Here is a 14,461-nt window from a genome sequence, read left to right on the forward strand (position 1 = left end):
AACAATCTGGCTATCACCCTTAAGGAACTGATGTTACACCTTTATTATTGGAATGAAAATCAAGTACTATATACATATTCCTTTCAGCTAGGAAATTGCTATCAATTTCTGGATTGATATCTCTTGACTCTATCATCTATTCCCCTCTTGGTGATTTTTCCAAATTAATTGGGTACTTTGGCACTTATCTCTTGGCTATGCCTCAATTCTTGCTGTTTTATGGGGGATTTCCTTTGATCACATGGATGAGCAATTTAATGTCTTAATTAAAAACTTCTGTGACTTCCTCAACTCCAGTGACCTTTACTTTTACTTCTGTTAAAAGGAAGTGGTCAGACTTGTATGCAAAGATAGATGTTTTGTCCTGAGCAAATTTTATAAATTACAGTTGCCTCTTTATTGATTTGAACTGCATAGGTCCACTTGAATGTAGATATTTTTTAATAGTAAATACTGCAGTACTACATGATCTGTGGAGATGAATATGTAGGAACTGAGGACTTGAAGGAACCATGAATATAGAAGGCCAACTATAGGTTATACGTGGATTTTCCACTGTACAGAGGGTTGATGTTCCCTAAACTCTGTTTTATTCAAGGGTCAGCTGCATTGTTTTCTAATTTATGTTTGCCGTTTTGATTTCTTATTTAACCCAAGAATGTTTAGAAGAATGTGCTTTGTCATGGGCTGTGTTTATTTCTAGTTTAATTAGAATAAGATTCTGAAGCCTATCATATCTCAATTTTTTAAAAAATATTATTGAGATCTTTTTCTTTGTAGTGTAGATAGATGATCTGTTTTTGTAAGTATTTTATGAACATCTTTTTATATGTATATTCTCTTTGTTAGATTCAGCATGTAACTTTTAGACCCAAGTTTACATTTATATTATTTACTTATTTATATTCTTATGCTTTGTGTATAGTTCATCAATGAAAGAGAACTTCAATCCTAAATTATTTAGTTCATAAAAATTTATTCTTATACCTTCGTTGTGAATTAAAATTTGATCAGTTTGTACCATTTAATGCCTGTTGTCTAAAGTTTTTGCCTGATGTTGATATTTGTAATCCATACTTTCTTTGTATTTGGTGTATTTATCACTTTATTTTTATCCTATCTGTGTTAGATACTTCTCTTCATAAACAGTATTTTGTTATATTTCTTGCTATCTGACCTACTTAATTTCATTTCTATTACTTTATACTTTTATTTGGGAATTTTCTTCTTATTTTTTTCTACCCACTCCTTATATTTTTACCATTCTTAAATGTTCTTCAGTAGAGTAATTTGAAAGTTATACATCCTATATTTTCATTTTGGAATAGTATCCTCTGAAGTAAATAAGCCAGAGGGATAACTGAGCTTGTATTTCTCTACTAACATTAAAAGTGAAGCAGAATATGTTGACTCACCTTGTGTAAGATGAGAAATGCAATATGATTTCCTCTTCTCTATATTTGAATCTCTCCTTCCAACTCCTCCTGGCTGTTATTTTTATTTCAATAACATTTTGGGATTTCTTTTTTCAATAATAAATGCTGACATTTGCTTGTTTATAATGTCAGCAGAATTATATAATAATTTTTAAAATGCCATGTCTTTGCTGTCTTTGAGTTCTTTGTTTGATTTGGCTAGTTGAAGTACTTCAGGAAGGGAAGTTATGTCCTTTCCTTACCAATTCCAACTACTTCTTACCTATTCTTCAAATTTTAATTCTTTTGCCACATCCTCTGAGAAGCCTCTTATGCCCTCTACATTTAAAATTGTCACTCTGCCCCTTGTGCACTGTACCATTTACAAATGCATGCATTTTCTTACAGCATGAGTTTTTTATTCCAGTTGGGATGTAATTTAATCTTTTAATTAGAGAAATGGTTTATTCTTTGTATATGGCTTTTGGTTAAAACTAAATCTCAGTTAGGCATTTATACCATTAGTAGCAACTAGAATATCATACATTTTCATTGTTATAGCCATTTTGATCAGTGTTGTACTATTTTCATCACAGCAGTGGGAAAAAATAGTGATAGCATGTCACAAGTTCTGCACTGCTACTGAAAAGAAAAGAAAGGACAGTATTTTTGAGTGCAATACAGGTTTAGTGAAAGGATTCAGTAGTAATTAGATTTTATAGCTGAACTCTTATCTGAGTTCATTTGAGCTGCTATAACAAAATATCAAAGATTGGGTAGTTTATAAACAACAGAAATTTGTTTCTCACAGTTTTGGAGACTGGAAATCTGAGATCAGTGTGTCAACATGGTTGGGTAAGGACCATCTTCTGGGTCACAGACTTTTCATTGTATTCTTTACATGGTGGATGGGGGCAAGGGAGCTCTTTTGGGCCTCTTTTATAAGAGTATTAATCTCATCCAGCCTCATAACCTAGTCACCTCCCAAATGCCCCACCTCCTAATACTATCACATTGTAAATTAGGATTTCATTATATAAATTTTGAGAGACACAAACATTCATACCATAACAACCTTTATTGCTTAAACAAACATATATACTTTAATTTCTAAGATCCCTACTGCAGAAGTAACTTCTGGCGATAGCCTAAAATTCTCTGACTCTAATAGAAGTTACTTTTGATGATCCAAAATTTCTTTGGAATGCTACTGGTTTGTGTTATCATTTATGTATTTATTTTCCGTATTTTGTGCAATTCCTTCAAGGTAGAGACTATATTTTGATCATTTTTTCCTCTCTAGCTTCTAACACATTGTCTGGAACACACTAAGGGTTTAAAATATTTTAAATGAAAGGCCACAAATGAATGAGTGGGCTTCCCTCTCCTATTGTAGCCCACATTGGTCACTCTGACCTATTGTCTTGTTCCATTCATTTTGACCTTTATACTGTCTTATATTAATATGAGATGTGATGGTCCCATTTGATGGACGAAATGCGATCTGGAGGAGACACATAATTCAGACCTTAAATAATTCAAGAGTAAATAATTCATGACACAAAAGTAATGAATATAAACTGTGTGTTGAGGGAGCATAGGTAAGTACTGACAGTGGATATTTTGTTTGTTTTAGGTCAGTAATGCCACAATCATTGTAACATACTTATGCTTTGACATTAACATATTTCTCCTCAGTATTTTTTTTAACTGTCATTAGAGCATTAAATCGGAGAAGGCAATGGCACCCCACTCCAGTACTCTTGCCTGGAAAATCCCATGGGTGGAGGAGCCTGGTAGGCTGCAGTCCATGGGGCCGCTAAGAGTCGGACATGACTGAGCGACTTCTTTCACTTTTCACTTTCATGCATCGGAGAAGGAAATGGCAACCCACTCCAGTGTTCTTGCCTGGAGAATCCCAGGGATGGGGGAGCCTGGTGGGCTGCCGTCTGTGGGGTCGCACAGAGGCGGACACGACTGAAGCGACTTAGCAGCAGCAGCAGCAGAGCATTAAATGTATTTCCTTGCGTGTTTAACTCAGTATTTTCTATTATATTTGCAGAGGACAATTACTTAAATTAATAGCACAGCATGTTATGGCAGTTAAATTAAAAACACAGCTTATTTTGACTTCCTTAGTTACATTTTTTTTAGCACATGTAAATTTCATTCCAAAATGAACTCTCAGAAGTTTTTGTTTGTTTGTTTGTTTTTAGCACCAGCACTGCCACTCTAAAAATGTTTGAGTAAAATATTTTTAAGATAATAAAAAATATTAAAATTTAACCTTAGTAATGTGTGAATAATAACTTAAGAGTAACCAAAGTGAATGTATTGTGTAAATATGGTACAAATAAAGGATGGTGGGTATTTTTATTTACCAGATAAAGTGGCAATAATAGAGCTTACATTTACTCTTCCTTGTAGCTTTAAAAATTGTTGATGCAATTTTTATAAAGGAAGGAATTATTTAAAAATTTCTCTATATTAAATATATCTTTATGTTATAATATGAATGCATAAAATACAGTCACATTATACCAATAAAATTATATATTATTTCCAGTAAAATTATATGGGCATATTATTTCTTCATATTTATATGAATATATATATATAAGCTGCAAACTTCTTAAACAGACTGTTAGAATTATTTTGAGTATATCTTAGATTGATACCTAGGGGATCTTCATTTAGCCTATGTTCTTATGGAGTATAGCTGTAAATCATTAGTAATTGATAAAGTATATCTTCTGAAATTACAGACTTTGCTTGAAGTAAAATTAAATTCATGGTATATATTTAATTTAGACTGATCAAGGGCTTCCCTGGTGGCTCAGCGGTAAAGAATTTACCTGCAGTGCAGGAGATGCAGGTTCAATCCTTGAGTCAAGAAGATCCTCTAGAGAAGGAAATGGCAACCCACTCCAGTATTCTTGCCTGGAAAATCCCTTGGACAGAGGAGTCTGATGGGCTACAGTCCATGGGGTTGCAAAAGAGTTGGACATGACTTAGCAACTAAATGATACCAACTGATCAAAAGCCTCTTCTCTATCTGAGATAAAATTCACTGCTAAGTGGATACAGGGACTGGCTGTTAGGTAGGAACCTTTTATTGAAGTTACCCATATAGATGTTTTCTGCAGAGGTGCAGTATGCATGAATGGGTAGTTGGAAAAATCACTGAAATGTAGTGGGAGTGATAGACATTGGAACTGAACAAACAAAGCCTTTTAATATGAAGTTTACTGTAGCAGGTACTCAAAATTATATATGGTTTCAAAACAATTAGTACCTCTCTCTATGTGGCAACCTCACAGTACTTGAATGAGGATTTGTTCATTTGATCATCTTTGGGATTCATGTTGAATTTCTGAATATACACCAACAGAAATGGGAGAAAAAAGTGACATTGTCACATTAAGTGACAAAGTCTTACTGAATGTAGCTAAGAAGATTTGATTTAAATGAAGCAGTGTACTGCTACTGCTGCTAAGTCATTCCAGTCGTGTCTGACTCTGTGCAACGGCAGCCCACCAGGCTCCCCCGTCCCTGGGATTCTCCAGGCAAGAACACTGGAGTGGGCTGCCATCTCCTTCTCCAATGCAGGATAGTGAAAAGTGAAGTCGCTCAGTCGTGTCTGACTCCTAGCGATCCCATGGACTGCAGCCTACTAGGCTCCTCCGTCCATGGTATTTTCCAGGCAAGAGTACTGGAGTGGGGTGCCATTGCCTTCTCTGGAAGCAGTGTACAAAAAAGCATTATTGGGGAAATCAAACATCATGAGAAACTTGAAAGTTCCCTGGTATACTTATAATTGTTGCAGAGATTGGCAGTGATTCTAGTTAGGTTTAACCAGACATTCAGACTCGCAGGACCCAAATAGCGCAAGCTTGGCCTTAAACTCATTTAGAAGGATATTGGACAAGAAACAGCATTCAGCAGAGCATTCCTCTTTCACTGGAGTTTTCAATGGCAGCCCAGTTGCTATTCTTTGATCTCTACCCCCAAATGACAACTTGGGTACAAGGAGATTAGATCCATATAGTTAGAAACAGGGATTATCTTGGCTTACAATATTTATGATGCCCAAGAACTAATAGCTTTTGTAACAGTTTGATAAGTATAGTTTCCAGGGTCCCTGTGAGGGACATGCTCAATTACATGCATATCCACAATCAGCGAAGGTCAAACCGTGGCCTTCCATTAGGTATGTAGTTCATTTAGAGTCCTCCCATCCAGATGCAGGGTGAATCAAAGGCTTCCCTGGTGATTCAGCTGGTAAAGAATCTGCCTACAATGCAGGAGACTTGGATTTGATTCCTGGCTGGGGAAAATCCCTGGAGAAGGGAATGGCAACCCATTCCAGTATTCTTGCCTGGGAAATCCCATGGATAGAGGAGCCTGGTAGGTTACAGTCCATGGGGTTGCAAAGAGTCCGGCATGACTGAGTGAGTAACACACACACATACACATATCCAGAACAGTTTATATATCAGGATTTATTTTTACCATGAGCAATATTGCCTGGTGTTTGTTAATCCTTTTTCTATAGTTGGTAAAGTTAATTCAGGAGGAGGAAGAGAAAGTGACATATTGGCTACCTTCAGGGAACATAATCTTACAGCACAGATGGTAGTAGAGAAGATAGCAGTTCATATTTGAGGATCTAGAGTTGATTATGGTATGACTCAGCCCTCTGAGATTAAATGTCCTACTTGCTAGGGTTATCGATAGGGATAAATAGGTCTCTTTTCTTAGATTAAAAGGTTTCTCAGAATTAACCTGGGGCTCTGGTCGGAAAATACATCTATTAATTTGTCCGTTTTTTTTACTTCTGGTTTTTTGCTTCTGGGGTTTACACTCTGGTACTTAGGAGACAAATTAACAAAATCATAGAATTGCTGTGGACTCTATAAAGTAACAATAAATTAAAATGACCACCTATTTTGGAAATCTGTGTGAAGGATGAGAATTTCTGGAATATCGCATCTGTTATTTAGGTTGTAAGGTTGGAAAATAGAAGCAGAGAGGTGGGGCATTTCTAGTGTCTTGAGCTAAAAAGTTTGCAAGGTATCAAGCTAACTCTTAAAGGAGTTTGAGACACTAGGATGAGAGACTGAAGATAGCAAGAACATTTCTTCTCAGTGTTTAGAACTCAAATGTATCAACTGAAAGAATAGTAGAAGTGGCCGAAGATAGAAACTACAAATTCAGCCTGCTTTCTATGTGACTCTTAAACCATAATGCTGCTTGGTTGGTACTAAAGACAACTGAACATTATCTAGCACCCCAAGCAAGACTCTGGGAGAATTCTGTGGATACTGAGAGTCCATCTGACAGAACCACAAGGGAAGTAAGAACTCTGAAGGAGAAGTTGGACGATCTCCAGTATTATTTAGGAAAGAGACAAGAGACAATTAATATTCTAAGTACCCATATGCATTCTTTAAGGATTTATCCTAGAAATGCAAGGTTGCTTTAACCATAGTAACAGAATAAAGGAGAAAAATCATATAATTACCTCAATAGATGCAGAAAGGAACATTTGAAAAAATTCAATACCAATTTCTCAGCAGTTTTAATATAAAGGAATTTCTTCATTTTGATAAATGGCATCTGTGGTGAGCTAACATCATATATAATGACGAAACACTGAACACTTTTCCTCCAGAGATTGGGATCAAGGCCAGGATGTTTGCTGTCTCCACTTTTATTCAATATTGTACTGAAGACCTTAGCAAGGGCACATGATACAAAATCAATATAGAAAATTTATATTTTTGTATATGAACAGTAAACATTTGGAAGATAAGGTTAATGAAACAATTTCATTTACAAAGGAGGCTGAAAGTAACATAGACTTCTTCAAAATGAATTTAGCAAAAGATGTAGAAAAACCTCTACCCTGAAAGCTATAATACATTATTGAAGGTAATTAAAGAAGATCTTATTAAATAGAGATTCTATGTTCATAGATTAGAGAACTCAATATTGTAAAGATGTTATCTTCTCCCCAAATAGATCTATGTTCAACTCAGTGCCATTCATAATCCTAGCAGGCTTTTTTTTTCTGACTGTGCTGGGTTCTTCATTGTGGTGCATGGGCTTCTCTTGTTGCAGAGCACAGGCTCTAGAGCATGGGCTTTAGTAGTTCTGGAGTGCGGACTCTAGTTCTGGCATACAGGCTCTCAAGCGTGCAGGGTCACTAATTGCGGCATGCTCGCATAGTTGTGGTGTGCTGGCTTAGTTGCCCTGCAGCATGTGGGATCCTGGTTCCCTAATCGGAGAATGAACCCAGGTTCCCTGCATTGGAAGGCGGATTTTTAACTGCTAGACCATCAGGAAGTCCCTTAGCAAGCTTTTTAAAGAGTAGACATTGATAGCTGATTCTGAAATACAGTTGGATTTATAAAGGAACTGAATAGCCCAAACAATATTGAAAAGGAACAGAATTGTTAATACTGTCTGACATCAAGATTTACTATAAAGCTGTGATAATTAAGATAGTATGGTGTTGGCATAGGAAAGATGAGTGGAACAAAACATGAAGTCCTGAAATAGAAACGTCTTTGGTGAATTAATTTTAGCAAAGGTACAGGACAGTTCAGTAAAGAAAAGATTTTCAACAAATTATGCTGAAACACCTAGATATCTGTATGGAATGAGTCTCAATTCCCACATATATACAAACATTAATTCAAGGTAAATCATGGACCTAAATGTAGAAGCTAAAACTATAAAGCCTCTGGAAAAAAAGAGACTATATTTGTGGCCTAAGAGTGGACAGAAGGTTCTTATATTACACAAGACACAGAAAGTAACAACCATGAAAGAAAAATTTGATGAATTGACTTTGTCAAACTTTAAGATGCATACTATTGAAATAGGCCAATAAGAAAATGTATGGGCAATTTACAGACTAGAAGAAAATACTCAAAATGCATATATCTGACTTGTATCTGGAATAGGTGATTTTAATGTCCTCTAACTCAATAATAAAAAGACAACCCCCCCTTTTTTTGTGTGTGGTAATGGGCAAGGATTTGAACCTGTGGTTCATGAAGAAAGATACATCGTTAGCCAGTAAGCATTAGAAAATCTTGTTAGAGTCATTTGTCATCAGGGAAAAGCAAATTAAAATCATCATGAACTATAGCTCCACATTCCCCAAGTGGTTAAAATTTTAAAAACTGGCAATAAATTCTCAGTGTTGGTAAGGATGTGGACCTACTGGAACTCTCATCCATTGTTCATGAAGAATATAATAGTAAGGTCACTTGGGAAGTTTCTTATAAACACTACAGATATACCTAGGGCATATGTTTATAAAAATAAACATTAATAACATTAATAAATATTATAAAAATGTACCCTCTGACCAAGCATTCCGCTCCTTGTGGAGTGGAATCTTTATCCTTAAGAAAACATGTATCCAGAAAAGACTAGCATAAAAATGTTCATAATATTTTATTCATAAGAGCCCCAAACTGGAAACAGCTCAGGTATATGTACATCAACAACAATATGGCTGAAGCATATTATATTTGTGAATGGAATACTATTCAGCAATAAAAATGAACTACTGATGTGTTCAGCAACATGGCTAGATCTCAAAACTATCATGCTGAGTGAAAAAGGATTTACATAAGTGTATGTACTATATTCTGTACTCTAAGGCCAAATTTGCCTGTTAATCCAGGTGTCTCTTGACTTCCTACTTTTGTATTCCAGTCCCCTATAATGAAAAGGACATCTTTTTTGGGTGTTAGTTCTAGAAGGTCTTGCAGGTCTTCACAGAACCAACCGTTCAACTTCAGCTTCTTCAGTGTTACTGGTTGGGGCATAGCTTGGATTACCGTGATATTGAATGATTTGCCTTGGAAACAAACAGATCATTCTGTCGTTTTTGAGATTGCATCCAAGTACTGCATTTCGGACTCTTTTGTTGACTATGATGGCTACTCCATTTCTTCTAAGGGATTCTTGCCCACAGTAGTAGATAAAATGGTCATCTGCGTCAATTTCACCCATTCCAGTCCATTTTAGTTTGCTGATTCCTAAATGTCGATGTTCACTCTTGCCATCTCCTGTTTGACCACTTCCAATTTGCCTCGATTCATGGATCTAACATTCCAGGTTCCTATGCAATATTGCTCTTTACAGCATTGGACTTGGCTTCTGTCACCAGTCACATCCACAACTGGGTGTTGTTTTTGCTTTGGCTCCATCTGTTTATTCTTTCTGGAGTTATTTCTCCACTGATCTCCAGTAGCATATTGGGCACCTACCAACCTTGGGAGTTCATCTTTCAGTGTCCTATCTTTTTGCCTTTTCATACTGTTCAGGGGTACTCAAGGCAAGAATACTGAAGTGGTTTGCCATTCCTTTCTCCAGTAGACCACATTTTTTCAGAACTCTCCACCATGACCTGTCCATCTTGGGTGGCACTACACGGCATGGCTCACAGTTTCATTGAATTAGACAATGCTGTGGTCCATGTGATCAGAATGGTTAGTTTTCTGTGATTGTTTTCAATCTCTCTGCCCTCTGATGGAGAAGGATAAGAGTCTTATGGAAGCTTCCTAATGGGAGAGACTGACTGAGGGGGAAACTGGGTTTTGTTCTGATGGGTGGGGCCATGCTCAGTACATCTTATATCCAATTTTCTGTTGATGGGTGGAGCTGTGTTCCCTCCTGGCTATTTACCTGGGACCAAATTATGTGGAGTTAATGAAGATAATGGCGACCTCCTTCAAAAGGTCCCATGCATGCACTGCTGCACTCAGTACTCCCAGCCCAGCAGCAGGCCACCACTGACCTATGTCTCCGCTGCAGATTTCTGGACACTTCTGGGCAAGTCTGGGTCAGTCTTTTGTGGGGTCACTACTCCTTTCTCCTGGGTCCTGGTGTGCACAAGGTTCTGTTTGTGCCCGCCAAGAGTCTATTTCCTAGTCCTGTTTAAGTTCTGGCTGCTCTGTGGTGGGGTTAATGGCGACCTGGTCATAGCAAATGCCCTTTTCCAACAACACAAGAGAAGACTCTACACATGGACGTCACCAGATGGTCAATACCAAAATCAGATTGATTATATTCTTTGCAGCCAAAGATGGAGAAGCTCTATACAGTCAGCAAAAACAAGACTCAGAGCTGACTGTGGCTCAGATCGTGAAACCTTGTTGCCAAATTCAGACTTAAATTGAAGAAAGTGGGGAAAACCACTAGACCATTCAGGTGTGACCTAAGTCAAATCCCTTAGGATTATACAGTGGAAGTGAGAAATAGATTCAAGGGATTAGATCTGATAGATTGCCTGATGAACTGTGGATGGAGGTTGGTACAGGAGGGAGGGATCAAGACCATGCCCAAGAGAAAGAAATGCAAAAAAAGCAAAATGGCTGTCTGAGGAGGCCTTACAAATAGCTGTGAATAGAAGAGAAGTGAAAAGCAAAGGAGAAAAGGAAAGATACACCCATTTGAATGCACAGTTCCAAAGAATTGCAAGGAGAGATAAGAAAACCTTCTTCAGTGATCAGTGCAAAGAAATAGAGGAAAACAATAGAATGGGAAAGACTAGAGATCTCTTCAAGAAAATTAGAGATACCAAGGCAACATTTCATGGAAAGATGGGCTCGATAAAGGACAGAAATGGTATGGACCTAACAGAAGCAGAAGATATTAAGAAGAGGTGGCAAGAATACACAGAAGAACTATACAAAAAAGATCTTCACACCCAGATAATCATGATGGTGTGATCACTCACCTAGAGCCAGACATCCTGGAATGTGATGTCAAGTGGGCCTTAGGAAGCATCACACGAACAAAGCTAGTGGAGGTGATGAAATTCCAGTTGAGCTATTTCAAATCCTAAAAGATGGTGCTGTGAAAGTGCTGTACTCAATAACCAGCAAGTTTGGAAAACTCAGCAGTGGCCACAGGACTGGAAAAGGTCAGTTTTTATTCCAATCCCAAAGAAAGGCAATGCCAAAGAATGCTCAGACTACTGCACAATTGCACTCATCTCACACGCTAGTAAAGTAATGCTCAAAAATCTGCAAGCCAGGCTTCAACAGTCCATGAACTGTGAACTTGCAGATGTTCAAGCTGGTTTTAGAAAAGGCAGAGGAACCAGAGATCAAATTAACAACATTCCCTGGATTATCAAAAAAGCAAAAGAGATTCAGAAAAACATCTGTTTCTACTTTTTGACTATGTCAAAGTCTTTGACTGTGTGGATCACCACAAATTGTGGAAAATTCTGAAAGAGATGGGAATACCAGACCACCTCACCTGCCTCCTGAGAAATCTGTATGCAGGTCAGGAAGCAATGTTAGAACTGGACATGGAACAACAGACTGGTTCCAAATAGGGAAAGGAGTATGTCAAGGCTGTATATTGTCACCCTGCTTATTTAACTTATATGCAGAGTACATCATGAGAAACACTGGGCTGGATGAAGTACAAGCTAGAATCAAGATTGCTGGGAGAAATATCGGTAACCTCAGATATGCAGATGACACCACCCTTATGGTAGAAAGCGAAGAAGAACTAAAGAGCCTCTTGATGAAAGTGAAAGAGGAGTGTGAAAAAGTTGGCTTAAAGCTCAACATTCAGAAAACTAAGATCATGGCATCCGGTCTCATCACTTCATGGCAAATAGATGGGGAAACAGTGACAGACTTTATTTTTGGGGGCTCCAAAATCAGTGCAGATGGTGACTGCAGCCATGAAATTAAAAGACGCTTGCTCCTTGGAAGGAAAGTTATGACCAACCTAGACAGCATATTGAAAAGCAGAGACATTACTTTGCCAACAAAAGTCCGTCTGGTCAAGACTATGGTTTTTCCAGTGGTCATGTATGGATGTGAGAGTTGAACTATAAAGAAAGCTGAGCGCTGAAGAATTGATGCTTTTGAACTGTGGTGTTGGAGAAGACTCTTGAGAGTCCCTTGAACTGCAAGGAGATCCAGCCAGTCCATCCTAAAGGAAATCAATTCTGGGTGTTCATTGGAAGGACTAATGTTGAAGCTGAAACTCCAATACTCTGGCCGCCTGATGTGAAGAACTAACTCATTTGAAAAGACCCTAATGCTGGGAAAGATTGAAGTCAGGACGAGAAGGGAACGACAGAGGATGAGATGGTTGTATGGCATCGCCAACTCAATGGAAATGAGTGTGAGTCAACTCCGGGAGTTGGTGATGTACAGGGAGGCCTGGTGTGCTGCAGTCCATGTGGTTGCAAAGAATCAGACACAACTAGTGACTGAACTGAATTTATGTACTGTATGATTCCATTTACATGATGTTCTGGAAGAGGCAAAACTAATCTGGTGTTAAAAATATTAGCATAGTGTCAGCTAGTGTATTTGGAGATTGTCTGAAAGAGGCATGACAGAATTAGTGGGAATTTGGTGGTGGTGTAGTACTCTGCCTCTTGTGTCACATGGATGTATATACATTTGTCAAAATTCATTGAACTGTACATTTTAAGATTTATACCTTTCATATATGTGCATGAGTAAAATGCTGGAAGGTAATGTGAGAATTATAATAAATTCATTAGATTAGTAAGAAAATGAATGATTTCAACTTTCTCATTTATTGGTCTACTGTGTGGTAGCTAGTCTTCAAAGATTGTCCTCCAGTGAGTGAAACGGACCTCCCAGTATTCATGCCCTTTTGTAGCCCCCTCCCTGTCTTCTGGGCTGGTTCCATAAATCACTTTTAATCAATAGAATGCAGTGAGGAAGTGACATTCTGTAACTTCCAAAGCTAAGTTGTAGCTTCTACCTGAGCCCCTTGTAGTGCATTTTGTGGGAGATACCAGATGCCATATAAAATGTCCCGCTACCCGGGATTGCTGTGTTGAAAGGAAACCCCAAAATACCCATATTGACAGCTGTTTACAGTGGGGGGTGGGGAGGAGAGAGAGATGCCTGAACAGTCTTCAGTTGTTCCAGCCTCTCAGCTGAAACACCAAACATGCGTTTGAAGAAACAGTTTTAGACATCCAGCCCAGTTCAGTGTTTTGGTGATTTAATCCCAAGCCACTCTCTAACTGCAATGAACCACTCGGCTGAGTCCAGTCAATCCACAGAACTGTGAGAGATGATAATTTGTTTTAAGCCACCAAATTTTAGGTTGGTAGCTAAAACTAACGTTTCTAGAGATAAATGAAATGTGTTGTACATAGATACATAATACATACACATGTAGATATATGGATAGATATAAGATAAACACTAGATTAAAAACACAATTGCCAAAATTTAAAAATAAGGTGTATGTTTTTCTGCCTTTATAAAAATTATGGCTAGTATTAGGACTTTCATTCAGTTTATTCATTCATTCATTTGCAATATGATCTGCTAATGGGATTGAAAATCACATTATTAAACATATTAGTTATATCCATAAATCAAATATTTATGGGCTTAAAGCCTATGAGAAAAGTGACATCCTTGGAAACTTGATCTATGTCAAGAGGTTGCAGTGTTACTATCTTAAAATGAGATATGCCTGTACTGAATCCTATACTTTGGAGGGAAGAATGAGGATGCTACAAGATTTGTAGGTATATTGTAGCTCTAGGTAGCCCCCACCCCACCCCCACACTGGCCCTTTTAACTCCACTACAGTCTTTCTTAAAAAGAAAAACCCACCTATTCTTTGTGACAGTACTTCCATCCCCCTGTTTTGGTCCAGTGTGATAATCTCTCATGGTCAATTTCTATCTTCTTTTGCCTTCCTAACAATAAAGAAGAGTCTCAAATTACTTGACCCTGTGCTTCGATTGCTTGCCCCTAATTTAGTTTGCCTTCTTATTCTCACCAATATGAAACAAGTCTAGATGGACACACTGTTACCGATGACTTAATACTGCACTATAGGTTTATTGCTCAATTTCAGTAGTGCTAGGGTAGGTAGAAATTATATTTGTGCTATTACATATCATTATTAAATAACATTTTCCAACGTATAGACTTTTGGTGAAATAAATCTTTAATAAATAATAAAATATATAAATATATTGGGCCAGGGAATTT

The 14,461-nt window shown here is 37.6% G+C and overlaps 1 protein-coding gene across 15 annotated transcripts in view; it reads left to right on the plus strand.

Annotated features, from left to right (window-relative positions):
• Window positions 1-14,461, plus strand: part of EHBP1 (EH domain binding protein 1) — a 566,468-nt gene that overhangs the window by 358,378 nt on the left and 193,629 nt on the right. The window lies entirely within an intron of this gene.

The sequence above is a fragment of the Bos indicus genome, chromosome 11, assembly GCF_029378745.1.
Source record: "Bos indicus isolate NIAB-ARS_2022 breed Sahiwal x Tharparkar chromosome 11, NIAB-ARS_B.indTharparkar_mat_pri_1.0, whole genome shotgun sequence".
NCBI lineage: Eukaryota > Metazoa > Chordata > Mammalia > Artiodactyla > Bovidae > Bos > Bos indicus.